The following is a 15,571-nucleotide window of genomic DNA, read 5'->3' as shown; positions in this document are numbered from 1 at the left end:
ATGGTCAAGACATGAGCTGAATGAGTCTCCAAATACTGAGAAGTCATCCATGAAGACTTCCAGAAATTTCTCTACCATATCAGAGAAGTTAGAGAGCATGCACCTCTGAAAGGTTGCAGGTGCATTGCACAGACCAAATGGCATCCTTCTGTAGGCCAATACTCCTGATGGACATGTGAATGCTGTTTTCTCTTGGTATTGAGGATCTATTGTAATTTGGTTGTAACCTGAATAGCCATCCAAAAAGCAGTAGTATTCATGGCATGCTAGTCTCTCTAGCATCTAGTCTATGAAGGGTAAAAGAAAATAATCCTTCCTGGTGGCTGTATTGAGCCTTCTGTAGTCAATATACATACGCCACCCTGTAACTGTTCTTGTAGGAACCAGTTCAATCTTTTCATTATGAACCACTGTCATGCCTCCCTTCTTAGGGACAACTTGGACAGGGCTCACCTAGGGGCTATCAGAAATAGGATAAATAATCACAGCCTTTAGTAGCTTAGTAACCTCTTTCTGCACCACCTCCTTCATGGCTAGATTCAGCCGCCTCTGTGGTTGAACCACTGGCTTAGCATCATCCTCCAATAGGATCTTCTGCATGCATCTGGCTGGGCTAATGCCCTTAAGATCACTTATGGACCACTCAAGAGCTGTCTTGTGTGTCCTTAGCACCTGAATTAATGCTTTCTCTTCCTGTGGCTCTAAAGCAGAGCTTATGATCACGAGAAAAGTGTCATCTTCTCCCAGAAATACATATTTCAAGGATGGTGGTAGTGGTTTGAGCTTGGGTTTAGGAGGCTTTTCCTCTTCCTGAGGAGTTTTCAGAGGTTCTTCTGTTTTCTCTAGTTCCTCCAAATCAGGCTGAACATCTTTAAAAATGTCCTCTAGCTCTGATTCAAGACTCTCAGTCATATTGACCTCTTCCACCAGGGAGTCAATAATATCAGCGCTCATGCAGTCTTTTGATGTGTCTGGATGCTGCATAGCTTTGACAGCATTCAACTTGAACTCATCCTCATTAACTCTCAGGGTTATCTCTCCTTTTTGGACATCAATGAGGGTTCGTCCAGTCGCTAGGAAAGGTCTTCCTAGAATGAGAGTTGCACTCTTGTGCTCCTCCATTTCCAGTACCACAAAGTCAGTGGAAAAGGCAAATGGCCCAACCTTGAGAATCATGTCCTCAATTACGCCTGATGGAATCTTAATGGAGCCATCATCAAGTTGGAGCCATATTCGGGTTGGTTTAACTTCATCAGTCAAACCAAGCTTTTTGATAGTAGATGCAGGTATTAGGTTGATACTTGCCCCAAGATCACATAGAGCTGTCTTGGTACAAGCATCCTCTAATGTGCATGGTATCATAAAGCTTCTGGGATCTTTAAGCTTCTCTGGTAAGCTTTTCAGAATGACTGCACTGCATTCTTCAGTGAGGAAAACTTTTTCAGTTTCTTTCCAATCCTTCTTATGACTTAAGATCTCTTTCATGAACTTAGCATAAGAGGGTATTTGCTCAAGTACCTCTGTAAACGAAATCTTTATTTCCAGAGTCCTGAGATAGTCTGCAAAGCGGGCAAATTGTTTATCCTATTTCGCTTGGTGGAGTTTCTGAGGATAAGGCATCTTGGCTTTATATTCTTCAACCTTAATTACTGCAGGTTTACTTCCTACAGAAGTGGTTGGACAAGCCTGCCTAAGGGGGTTGTTATCAGCACTTGCAGGTGTCTGATCCCCCATTGGCGTTTGAACGCCAGAATTGGGTGATGTATGGGCGTTTAACGCCAGATTCCCACCCTTTTTTGGCATTTGGACGCCAGACTTGGCCATCCACTGGGTATTTAACGCCAATTTTTCACCCTTTTCTGGCGTTTGAATGCCAGAATCATTCCTCTCTGGGCTCTTACTGTCCTCAGAAGGATTTTAGGCAGTGGTTTTGTCATCCTCTGTCAGTTGTTCCTTTCCTGGCTTTCTATTGCCTTGAGTTGAGACATTCAATGTCTTCCCACTCCTCAAATGAACAGCTTGGCACTCTTCTGTTATCTGTTTAGATAACTGCTGTCTTGTCTGATTCAATTGTGCTTCCATATTCTTGTTAGCATTTTTAGTGTCTTGTAGCATCTCTTTAAATTCTGCTAACTATTTTGTTATAAAAAGCAATTGCTGATTGAGTTCAGCAACTTGTTCTGGAGGACTAAGTTCAGTGGATACTGCTTTAGCCTCTTCTTTCATGGAGGACTCACAACTTAAGTACAGATGTTGATTTCTAGCAACTGTGTCAATGAGCTCTTGAGCCTCTTCAATTGTCTTCCTCATGTGTATAGATCCACCAGCTGAGTGGTCTAGAGATATCTTGGCCTTTTCTGTAAGCCCGTAGTAGAAGATGTCTAACTGTACCCATTCTGAAAACATTTCAGAGGGGCATTTCCTTAGCATCTCTCTGTACCTCTCCCAGGAATTATAAAGAGATTCATTATCCTCTTATTTAAAGCCTTGGATGTCCAACCTTAACTATGTCATCCTTTTTGGAGGGAAATATTGATTCAGGAATTTGTCTGATAACTGTTTCCATGTTCTTATGCTTGCTGTGGGTTGGTTATTTAACCACCTCTTAGCTTGATCTTTTACAGCAAATGGAAATAGTAATAATCTGTAGACATCCTGATCTACTTCCTTATCACGTACTGTGTCAGAAATTTGTAAGAACTGTGCCAAAAACTCAGTAGGTTCTTCCTGTAGAAGACCGGAATACTGACAATTTTGCTGCACCATGATAATGAGCTGAGGGTTTAGCTCAAAATTGCTGGCTTTGATGGGGGGTATACAGATACTACTCCCATATGAAATTGTAGTGGGGTTAGCATATGACCCCAGAGTCCTTCTGGACTGTTCATTTCCACTTAGGTCCATGATGGAGAAAGGGAGATGATGTGGATTGTAAAATAAAAAAATTTATTCTTTTTCTCCTTTTTTTAAATTAAAGAGATTAAAAGAAAGTAAATAAAAAAATGATGCAAGTTTCGAAAATTAAGAAAAGAAAAAAAATAAAAAAAATTAGAAAACTAAATTAAGTAATTAATTAAAAAGATTTGATTTTAAGATTTGAGATTAGAAAAGATAAGATAAGTTAGGTAAGAGAAGATAAGGAATTTTAAGAGAAGATAAGTTTTTAAATTAAAAAGTTTTGAAATTTAAAATTTAAATTTGAAAATTAAATTTTGAATTTTAAATTTTGAAATTTGAAATTTGAAATTTGAAATTTGAAATTTGAAATTTTGAATTTTGAATTTTGAATTTTGAATTTTGAAAAAGTCAATAATATAAGATAAAGATTTGAAAAAGATTTAAATTTTGAAAAGGTTTGATTTTTAAAATTTTAAATTTAAATTTTGAAATTTGAATTTGAACTAAGATAAGATAAGATTTTGAAAAAGATATGATTTTTGAAAAAGATTTGAATTTTGAAATTTAAAACTAAGATAAGATAAGATAAAAATTTTAAAATAAAAATCTGAAATTTTTTTTTAATGTAAATTGCGAAAATTTAATTAAAATAAAGAGAAAAGATAATTTTTTGAATTTAATGAGGAAAGAGAAAAACAATAAAATGACACCAAACTTAGAATTTTTAGATCAAAACAAAGAAAACAAACAAGAAAACTTTGAATGTCAAGATGAATACTAAGAACACTTTGAAGATCAAGATGAATACCAAGAACAAATTTTGAAAATTTTGAGAAAATAAGGACACAAAAAAAACACCAAACTTAAAACTTTTTATACTTTGGACAATAATAATTCGAAAATGCACAAGAAAAACAAGGAAAGACACAAAACAAGAAAAACTAAAGATCAAATAAGGAAAATTATTAAGAACAATTTGAAGATCAAGAAAGAATTAAGAACATGTAACTCGAAAATATGAAGAATAAAAGAACATACAATTCAAAAAATTGAAGGAAAATAAAAATATGCAATTGACACCAAACTTAAAACATGAAACTAAACTCAAACAGAAGACTTAATTATTAGTTTATTGGTTTTTATCTATTTATTAAAATTTTTCGAAAAAATCTAGAAAAAGAAAACAAGGATTTTAAAATTTTAACAAAAACAATAATAAAAGACTCAAATTTAGTGACTCTAAACCAAAAAAAAAAGATAAATTTTTCCTAATCTAAGCAACAAGGTGAACCATCAGTTCTCCAAACTCGAACAATCTCCGGCAACGGCCCCAAAAACTTGGTGCACGAAATTGTGATTACACTTTTCACAACTCCGCACAACTAACCAGCAAGTGCACTGGGTTGTCCAAGTAATACCTTACGTGAGTAAGGGTCGATCCCACGGAGATTGTCGGCTTGAAGCAAGCTATGGTTATCTTGTAAATCTTAGTCAGGAGATTAATGATAAAAATGATTTTGTTTATGAAAAGTAAATAACATGAAATAATGGTACTTGTGATTCAGTAATGAGGAACAGGTTGAGGTTCCGAAGATGCTCTGTCGTCTGAATCTCTGCTTTCCTACTGTCTTCTTCTCCAAACACGCATGGCTTCCTTCAATGGCAAGCTGTATGTTGGTGGATCACCGTTGTCAATGGCTACCATCTTTCCTCTCGGATGAAAAATACAGGCACGGTTTTTATACAGCTAATCAACTGTCGGATCTCTCGTCTCGGATGAAAAATACCAGGTACAGCTACCGCACAGCTAATCATCTGTCGGTTCTCACTTGTGTCGGATAGGATCTCTCTATCCTTTTGCACACTGTCACTGTGCCCAACATTCGTGAGTTTGAAGCTCGTCATAGTTATCCCGTTCCAGATCCTACACGGAATACCACAGACAAGGTTTAGACTTTTCGGATCTCAAAAATACTGCCAATTGGTTCTAGCCTCTTCCACGAAGGTTCTAATCCCACGGACTCGGTCCGTGGATTAGAGACCCAAGAGATACGCACTCAAGCTATCGCCCAATGACTACGTTGAGCTCAGGTAGAACGAGAGTGGTTGTCAAGCACGCATTCATAAGTTTGAGAATGATGATGAGTGTCACGGATCATCATATTCTCTATATTGAAGTACGAGTGAGTATCTTAGAACAGAATCAAGCGTGATTGAATAGAAAACAATAGTAATTGCATTAATCCATTGAGACACAGCAGAGCTCCTCACCCCCACCTTTGGGATTTAGAGACTCATGTCGTAGAAAATACAATATGAGATGTAAAATGTCATGAGTTTCAAAATGAATCTCTAAAAGTAGTTTTTATACTAAATAGTAACTTAAGTTTACAGAAAATGAGTAACTTGGTGAGTGTTTGGGCTGAGCTTTCAAGATTCCACGTGCATATGCCTCAAATTGGAGTCAAACGCCACCCTGGGTGCCAAAATGGGCGTTTAACGCCAAGAAGTGTGCCAGTTCTGGTGTTTCACGCCAGAAAAGGGTCTCTGGATGGCGTTTAACGCCAGTTTGGCCATCAAATCTCGGGCAAAGTATGGATTATTATATATTGCTGGAAAGCCCAAGATGTCTACTTTCCAACGCAATTGAGAACGTGCCAATTGGGCTTCTATAGTTTCCAAAAATCCCCTTTGAATGCAGGAGGGTCAGAATCCAATAGCATCTGCAGTCCTTTCTCAGCCTCTGAATCAGATTTTTGCTCAGGTCCCTCAATTTCAGCCAGAAAATACCTGAAATTACAGAAAAATACACAAACTCAAAGTAAAGTCCAGAAATGTGATTTTTGCACAAAAACTAATAAATATATAATAAAAAGTAACTAAAACATACTAAAAACTACCTAAAAACAATGCCAAAAAGTGTATCAATTATCCGCTCATCAGCAGCTTCCTTTCAACACCAGCCATCTCAAATCCCATGTTGCATTCCCTTACTGCCCAGAAAGCCTTGTGTTCTACCTCTACTGGGAGGTGACAAGCCTTGCCATAGACTAGGCGGAAGGGACTCATCCCGATGGGTGTCTTGTACGCTGTCTGATAAGCCCAGAGTGCATCTACAAGTCTGGTGCTCCAGTCCTTCCTATGAGGTTTGACTATCTTCTCTAATATGCGCTTGATCTCTCTGTTAGACACCTCGGCTTGCCCATTGGTCTGAGGATGGTAAGCTGTTGCTACCTTGTGCACAATGCCATGTTTCTTCAGTAGACCTGTTAATCTCCTATTACAAAAGTGAGTGCCTTGATCACTCACGATTGCTCGTGGTGATCCAAAGCGACAGATAATATGGTTTATAACAAAGGAGACAACAACATTAGCATCATCAGTACGGGTAGGAATTGCTTCCACCCATTTAGAAACATAATCCACAGCTAACAATATGTATAAGAAACCACTAGAGTTTGGAAATGGACCCATGAAGTCAATGCCCCAAACATCAAAAATTTTACAGAATAGCATAAGCTGTTAGGGCATCTCATCCCGCTTGGATATATTTCTAAACCTTTGGCATAGAGGGAAAGATTTACAAAAGGCGGTAGCATCCTTAAAAAGAGCGGGCCACCAAAATTCACAGTCTAAAATTTTTCTAGCTGTTCTTTGAGGGCCAAAATGTCCACCACTCTCAGAGGAGTAGCAGGCCTCTAAAATTGACTGAAATTCTGATTGAGGCACACACCTTCTAATTATCTGGTCAGTACCATACCTCCATAAATATGGGTCATCTCATATATAATATTTGGACTCGCTTTTCAGCTTGTCCCTTTGGTGCTTAGTAAAATTGGGAGGGAAGGTATGACTAACTAGATAATTAGCTATAGGTGCATACAAAGGAACTACTTCAGATATTGCGTGCAAGCTATCAAATGGAAAAGCATCATTGATAGGAGTGGAGTCATTCTTAATGTGCTCTAGGCGACTCAAGTGGTCCGCCACTAAATTCTGGGAACCACTCCTATCTTTGATTTCTAAATCAAATTCTTAAAGCAACAATATCCAACGTATTAACCTTGGTTTGGACTCTTTTTTAGCTAATAAATATTTTAGAGCTGCATGGTCTGAGTATACTACCACCTTAGTACCAAGTAAGTAGGCTCGGAATTTATCCAGAGCAAAAATAATAGCCAGAAGCTCTTTTTCAGTGGTGGTATAATTAGACTGAGCAGCGTCTAAGGTCTTAGAAGCATAAGCAATTATAAAAGGGTCCTTACCTTCGCGCTGAGCCAGCGCCACTCCTACTGCATAGTTGGAGGCGTCACACATAATCTCAAATGGTTGGCTCCAGTCTGGTCCTCCCACAATTGGAGCTTGAGTCAAGGCGATCTTCAACTTATCAAACGCGTCCATGCAGTCCTCACTCAGCTCGAATTCAACATCCTTCTGCAGCTGCCTGGATAAAGGCAGTACTACCTTACTGAAGTCCTTGATAAATCTACGATAGAAACTTGCATGACCAAGGAATGAATGGACTTCTCTCACAGAGGAGGGGTAAGGTAAACTAGAAATCACATCTACCTTTGCTGGATCTACAGAAATACCAGTATTAGAAACATGTCCTAGAACAATACCTTGTTTTACCATAAAATGACATTTTTCAAAATTTAATACAAGGTTTGAACTAACACACCTGTTTAATACTCTAGCTAAACTATCAAAGCAAAGGCTAAATGAATCACCATACACACTAAAGTCATCCATAAAAACTTCCATACAGCTCTCAATAAGATCTGAGAAAATACTCATCATGCACCTTTGGAAAGTAGCCGGTGCATTACATAAGCCAAAAGGCATCCTCTTGTATGCATACGTTCCAAAGGGACATGTAAAAGTAGTTTTCTCCTGATCTTTAGGAGCTATATGAATTTGAAAATAGCCAGTGTAACTATCTAAAAAGCAATAGTGTGATTTACCAGACAAGTGATCAAGCATCTGATCAATGAATGGCAGGGGGTAGTGATCCTTGCGAGTAGCTTGGTTGAGGTGCCTGTAATCAATGCACACCCTCCAGGAGTTCTGTACTCTAGTTGTCAGGAGCTCTCCATGCTTATTCTTCACTGTTGTGACTCCAGATATCTTGAGAACCACTTGTACTGGGCTGACCCATTCACTATCCGAGATTGGATAGATGATGTCAGCTTCAAGCAACCTGGTCACTTCCTTCTTGACAACTTCTAAGATGGTGGGGTTCAGCCACCTTTGAGGTTGACGAACAGGCCTTGCTCCCTCTTCTAAAAATATCCGGTGCTCACAAACTTGAGCGCTGATACCTACTATATACGCCAAGCTCCACCCAATTTCTTTCTTGTGTCTTCTCAGCACACTAAGCAGCTGCTCCTCCTGTTGGGAAGTGATTTCCCTTGCAATAATAACTGGGAGATTCTGGTTATCCTCAAGGTAAGCATTGACGTCGGGTTTTCTACCAGTAAAGAAATTCATAAAAACGGTTGCGTTGTAGATATAGTTTCTAAACCGGGAAAAATCCCTTCGTACAAACGTGTTGGGTGTCACAAGTAACAAACCCCTTTAAAAATTGTTAACCGAGTATTCAAACCTCGGGTCGTCTTCTCAAGGAACTGCGAGGAAGTATGTTCTTATTATTGGCTATAAAGGTTGTAATCGGGGTTTAGAAGGTGAGAAGCAAGTAATTTAAATGACGAGTGAATTAAATGGCAATTAAGAATAAATAATAACTGTAAAGCAACTTTTAGCAAGGTAGGGAAATTAGAGGTCCAACTTAGTTATCTCTCTCAACAATAATGAAAGTTGAATCTAAACTCCACTTGGTCAACCTTCACCAGGGCAAAGGAAAGTCAATGGACTAATTAAATTGACTTTCAAATCCTAATTATTTCCTCAGAAAAGGTTGGGATTATTTAAGTTCAGCTCAATTAGCAAGATAACGATTATCAATTATGTTGAGTTAAATAACTGTTGAGTTACTAAATTCTTAACCAGAACCAAAAGGGGAAAAGTAAAATTGCTGGAATGATAGAGAGGTCCTTAGATGGGAAGCAATGGTAACTTAAATCAAAGAGAACAATCATAAACTGAAAATACCTCAATTATCATTAATTCAAATAACAGTCTGTAACATGAGAGAATTCATAAATCAAATTATAATAATCAATTCAAATGTTGGAATAAATAAATAGAGGTAAAAACTAAAAGAACATTAAACCTGGGATCCAGAGTTACTCTTAAAACAAGAAGAAATCCTAAATCCTAAAAGAGAGAGAGAAGATCTCCCTCTCAACTAAATCTAAATCATTGAAAGGTAAAAATATGCGAGCTCCTTTTGAATGGAAGCATTCCCACACTTTATAACCTCTGGTCTATGCTGTCTGTACTTGGATCTGGGCCAAAAAGGGCTTCAGAATTCGCTGGGGGCGTATTCTGTAATTTCTGGTGCGTGGCCTCTGTCACGCGTCCGCGTGGGTCACGCGGTCGCGTCATTCGGAGCTTTTCCTTGCCACACGGTCGCGTCAGTCATGCGACCGCGTCATATGCGTTCTGCTTAAGGCGCGCGGTCGCGTCAGTCATGCGGCCGCGTCGCTGCTGATTCGTGCTTGGCACGCGATCGCGTCATCCATGCGATCGCGTGGATACCAGTTTCTTTAAAGCTCCGTTTTGCTTTCTCCTTACATTTTAGTATGTTTCCTTTTTCATCCTTTAAGTCATTCTGCCTTAGGAAATCTGAAACTACTCAACACACTAATCACGGCATCGAATGGAAATAAAGGTAATTAAAATAATTAATTTTTAAAGCTTAGGAAACATGTTTTTCAAAACATGACATAATAAGGAAGGGAAAGTAAAACCATGCAATTAATGTGAATAAGTAGGTGAAGAGTTGAATAAATCACTCTAATTAAGCACAAAAAAAACTCATGAAATATGGGTTTATCAACCTCCCCACACTTAAACACTAGCATGTCCTCATGCTAAATCCAAGGTAAATAATTAAGGTTAAAGTGATGGAATGTTATGAAATGTAATCTATGCTAAATGCATCTACCTAATGGGTCATGCAATTCTAATTCATCTACTCATGTATAAAGCCTACATGTAGTCAAGTTATTTCACATTCTCAAGGAGATATATATATATATATATATAGCTAACCCTTAAATAATAAAGCATTTTAGCAAATGATATGGGAAAGAAAACTTTGTACAAACTTGCAAAACAATTAGTAAATATAAACACAGATATATGTTGATGAGTTATAGAACCCTCACTGGATTTTGTGTTTACTCTCTAGTCACTCAGTGTTTATTGGGTTTATTCACTCTATTTTTCTTTTTATTCTTTCTTTCTATAACTTTATTTTTCATCTAACCAATCAACAATTATAGAATATAGTCATACCAAAAAGTCATGAGGTCTTTATTGAGGTTGTAATGGGGTCAAGGCAAAGGTAAGGATTTATGTATATGGTTAAGTGAGCTAATAAGTGAATCCTTAATTAGACTAAGATCTCACCTAACATACATATTTAGTAAAATAAAATTTCTTTACCTATTTTCTCATATTTCCCACTTGTTGTTACATGCTCATGTTTCACTTTTTATTTTATTTTTTCTATTCCATGTGCATTGTTTTCATTGGGGAATTTCCTTTTTGTATTCCCTCTTATTTAGATGCTGAAAAATAACTTTTTTTTTAATGCACATGATAATTAAATCACTTAAATTTTCTCATGACCATGCTTCCTAAATTTTATTTTATTCCTTTTTACTTTTTCTACCCTTTTGTTTCTATTACCCATATTCCCAAAAGGTTTTCCACTTTTAACTCTATTCATAATTTTCTATCTTAAGCTAACTAAGGATTCACTTGGGATTTTCCTTTGTTTTTCTGCTTAAGGCTAGTAATTTGGCTAAATAGAATAAAGGGGTTTTAAAAGGCTCAAGGGGGTTAACAAGGGTGATGAAAAAGGTAGGCTGATTTGGGGTGAGTGAGCTAAAATCAAATGATGGCCTCAATCATTCTCTTGGTATGTATCTATTCTATATTCTATAATTGGACATATAGATTAAAGCAAAGGAAAGAATATCAGAATAAAAAGAAATGTAACACACAGAAATGAAATTATGATTTGAATGCAACCATACAATTTAAACTCAAGACTCACAGGCTGTGTGTTCTCTAACTCAAGCATTATATATCATTCATATATTGTATGCAGGTTTAGTTAAAAATTCCCATTATTCTCTTGAAAAAAATTATTTAGGGTAGCTTTTAAAGTTTTAATGTTCCTCCTTGATGAAATGTTGTCAACTAACATGTAATGCTATATATACAAGGTGTGGGTTGTTTTGATTCTGTTAAAGTTTCTAGTTTACTTCCTTTTTATATTTTTCTATTTAAACTATACTATCTTTATGCTAAAAAAGGGTAAACTATACTAATTAATCCACTAATGAATCAGAATTGCTAACTAAACTAAATGACTAAAATGAGCTAAATAACTAAAATATGAACAAAAAAAATGCAAAATGCAGAAAATAGAGTAAAATACACAAGTAGCAATGTATAAGTACTCAGAAAATAACAATAAAAGAAAAAGAGAAAAATACAGAAAAATATCCAAAATAAAAGAAAAAGTATGTAGTAGTTCACCAAAATAAACGCCAGAGATGGCGACCTCCCCACACTTAAAATGAAGCATCGTCCTCGATGCTCAATCAAGCCGGGTGTGAAGGAGTGTCATCACTGGTAGGGATGGTAGCTGGGGTCTCTGTGGCGGTGGTGGGCTGAGAGTCTGGCTGCTGGAGAGGGGAGACTGACTGGATCGGGATCTCCGGATCTGCAGCCTCAATCTGGGGCATAACCTCCTGATGCGGGGCAGTCTGCTCTGTGGCTGCCTGCTGATGAGTCTCTACCTGGGAATGAGTCTCCTCCTCGTGCTCATCCTCCTCCTCCTCTGATGGATCTGAAGGGGTGTCGAGGTCGGAGGGGATGTCGGCGCCCTGTCTGATCATCAGCTTCAGATGGGAATAGCGTCGCCTGCTGCGGTGCTCCAATCTCTCATACCGGCGCCTGTTACGACGCTCCATCTGATCAAGCTGGCGGAAAAGACGGTGCACGAGGCGATAAACTGGCTCAGAGGCGGGTGGAGGTGTAGTGGTGGCAGCAGGGGCAGCTGGGGCAGCTGTGGATGAAGAGGGTCCAGCAGACGGAGGGGCTGTCTCATCAGTAGCAGTGACAGGTGGTGGTCTGTAGCCCAAGGCAAGGAAGTTCCTGCTGTGCGGGATGATCTTCCTGCAGTCCGCTGCTGATGGTTGCTCATCGGCATCCTCCCAAGGCACATCAGCCTGACGGCCTAGCCGTGTAACCAGGTAAGGAAAGGGGAGGGTGCCTCGGACGTGGGCCCTGGCCATATAATGCCAGATAAAATGAGGCAGATAAATGTCCTTACCCTCCAGCACACACCAAAGGAGGGTGATCATGGTAGCTGGGATCTCCGTCTCGTGAGTACTCGGCATCACAAAATTACTCAAGATCTGATGCCATAGCCGAGCCTTATCATTTAAGTACACTCTCTTGATCCCTCTAGGCATAGTGGTGTTCTGACCCATCTTCCAAGGAACAGCAGGGTCGAGAGTTATCCTTGCCTTCACAGCATCCCAGTCAAACTGCATCTGGCCCATGTTTTCCTCAGCCTGTGCAAAACCATCTGGCTGATCGGACTTGGCTGGGAGCTAGAGAATAGTCTCTATGGCCTCCTCAGTGACCAGAATTTGCTTTCCCTTCAGGTTCACTGCATCTAGGGTAGTAAGGTAGTAGTTGCAATAGAATTCCTGGACCCAAGATGCATTGACCTCTGTCAGTGATCTCTCCAGAAAGAACCAGCCCCTATGCTTGATTTGCTCAGTAGTGTATTGCTGGAGGGCTTCTGGAATCTTCAAGGTACGTTCCAGGTATAGATTTCTGGAGTTTGCAAAAGTCGGGTACTTCAGCTCACAGTACCGGTTTGCAAATTTTATAGGATCAGTCGAAGGGAGCAGCTGGTCAGCTTTTTCCTGCTGTGTGAAATTCTTCTCCCGCCATGAGGAATCGTGCATTAGAGAAATGATGGACTGGGAGGAATCTCCTCTCTTACGCTTGCCAGTAGCCTTGCCTTTACCTTTCCTCTGTGAGGCAGACATCCTGAAAAAACAGAAAACCAGGAATGGATAAAAAAATAGGAAAGCAAATAGGCAATTTAAACATAGGAAACTTCAAGTGGAAAAGGAGAAATAAAATAAGGAAAATGAGTATATGAAATGTGATTGAATTTATGTTAAATGGAAAAAAATAAGCAATATGCCATGGTTAGAAAGTTAGAGGAAAGTGAAAATAATCAGAAAAGAGATCAAAAGGGTTAGTATGGTTAGGATTTGAAAAAGAAACTAGTAAATTGAAATCAGTGAGTTAGGAAAGTAAGTGGCATAGAAAAAATTCCATATAACAAGGATTCACAGGTAAGAATAGAAGTACTCATAATCGAATAAAGAAAACAGGGTGATGCTGATTCGAATAGAAATAAAGAAATCAGAAATTGGAATCAGTGAATCACAAATGCATGTTATGAACCAGGAAAGCAAAAGAGGATAAGAAAGTGGCCCTTAGCATTCGTGAAATGGTTTGGGGGAGGTAGAGTAAAACAGAGTTGCCAAACCAAAACAAGAATGAAAACAATTTTCAAAACAAAAAAAAATTTGGGCAGCATTCCAGCTAAAATTGAATTGTCCCGGAAAATAAACAGCAATCAGATCAGTTCATATGAATTAAAAGAAAGCAAACTGCATGTACATAGATATAAAATAAACAGAAAAACTCAATGTAAACAGTAGCAACATACAAGAAAGCAACATATGAATCATGATTATAGCAGCAACAGATTTGCACATAGGATAAAACAGAAGTAAGAACAGTGCAAGTAAACAGACCTAGATCCACTAACCACAGCCTAAGCTACCTAACAACCTAAAAATCTACTACAACATGCAAGTCTAGCTATCCTAATTATGAACATAAATGGAATAAAAAATACAGAAAAGTGACGAACGGATAAAAAGGTTGCGTGTTGCGGAACCTGGTAAGCGGAATGGGTGGAACAGGGAAGAAGGTGGCTGCGGCGGCGTCCGACACGGTGGTGGTGCACGGCGACGCGGTGGTGGCTGAGGGGGCAGTGGCGGCGAGGGTTTTGGGTTGGTGATAGAAGAAGGGGGGTGTGGTTGGGTGGCGGAGAGGGAGGGGGCGCGGCTGGGTGGCGGTGGTGGGGGGCGGTGGTCGCGAAGGCAGTGGTGGAGAGGGGAGGGGAGAGGAGGAAAGGAGAAGAAGGGAGGGGAGGGGGTTGGGGCGGCGGCGTACGGGGTGGCGGCGGCATCTGGGTGGCCGGCGGTGCGGCTGGATGGTGCTGGGTGGTGGTTGGATGGAGAGGGAGCAGAGAGGGAGAAGAGGGTTGGGGGTGGGAGGAGGCTCGCAACTGATAGGGTTCGCGGGCTGGGGGGTTATATTTTCGAATCCACGCGGCCGCGTGGGGCACGCGGTCGCATGGTTGGGACGAGAATGTGAGTGACGCGATTGCGTGGGGTGCGCGATCGCATGAGAGGGGGAAAGAAGGGTGACGCGATCGCATGGGTCGCGCGATCGCGTCGCTGGAAGTTGTGCTAAACGCACGACTCCAGCGCTATTTTAGCGCAACTCTCTGTCTCCTTTTGGGGTGATGTGCAATCCATGCGACGCGATCGCATCGCTTACGCGGTCGCGTGGATTGGTATTGGGTAAGTGACGCGATCGCATGGGGCATGCGATCGCGTGGGCCAATTTGTGCGAAACACACAAGGGCCGCACGATTCCAGCCCAACTTTCTGTTCGTTGGATCCTTACGCCGATATATATATCACGCGGCCGCGTGGGTCACGCGGTCGCATGGGTGGTGTTTTTCGCGATATGACGCGATCGCATGGGGCATGCGGTCGCGTCGTGCAACCCTTTTTTTTTTAACTGAAAAATGCAGGATGCAGTGATGGACATGAATGCTATGCATGATTCCAGGTTTAATAAATTAAAATGAAAAAGGAAAAATGAAAGCAATTAACAAGAAATAAGTTGAAAAGGAGGCGACCATACCATGGTGGGTTGTCTCCCACCTAGCACTTTTAGTTAAAGTCCTTAAGTTGGACATTGGAAAGAGTATCCTGTTATGGTGGCTTGTGTTTAAATTCGTCCAAAAATCTCCACCAGTGCTTGGAATGCCAATAGCCTCCGGGGTCCCAAACTAGGCATGTAAAGCTTCTGAGCAGCTTCAAACAAATTTTTAGGCTCCTGGGGTAACAAATGTCAGAATAAACCTCAGGATTCCAAGCCTTGCGTTTAAATCCGCCTCCGTCTTGGTCTACATGTCTCCATCCGGGCAGTTTAAAAAGTAGAATCTCACCATGGTGACCAAACGTTCTCCGTGATCCATGCAATTAAGCATGATACCAATCCGTGTACTTCGAGGTGAAGCGTGGAACTTTATTGAACCTGGTGCACCAGCTCTGAATACGAGCCATTTCCCTCTTACTCTTAAAGCCGCAGAGAGCTCTAAGCTGGCCATCTGTTTCAAGCAAACCATATTCAAGTGAAT

This window comes from Arachis ipaensis, chromosome B5, assembly GCF_059453495.1.
Source record: "Arachis ipaensis isolate K30076 ecotype BB chromosome B5, ASM5945349v1, whole genome shotgun sequence".
Taxonomy (NCBI): domain Eukaryota; kingdom Viridiplantae; phylum Streptophyta; class Magnoliopsida; order Fabales; family Fabaceae; genus Arachis; species Arachis ipaensis.
Note: the sequence above shows the minus strand (reverse complement) of the source record.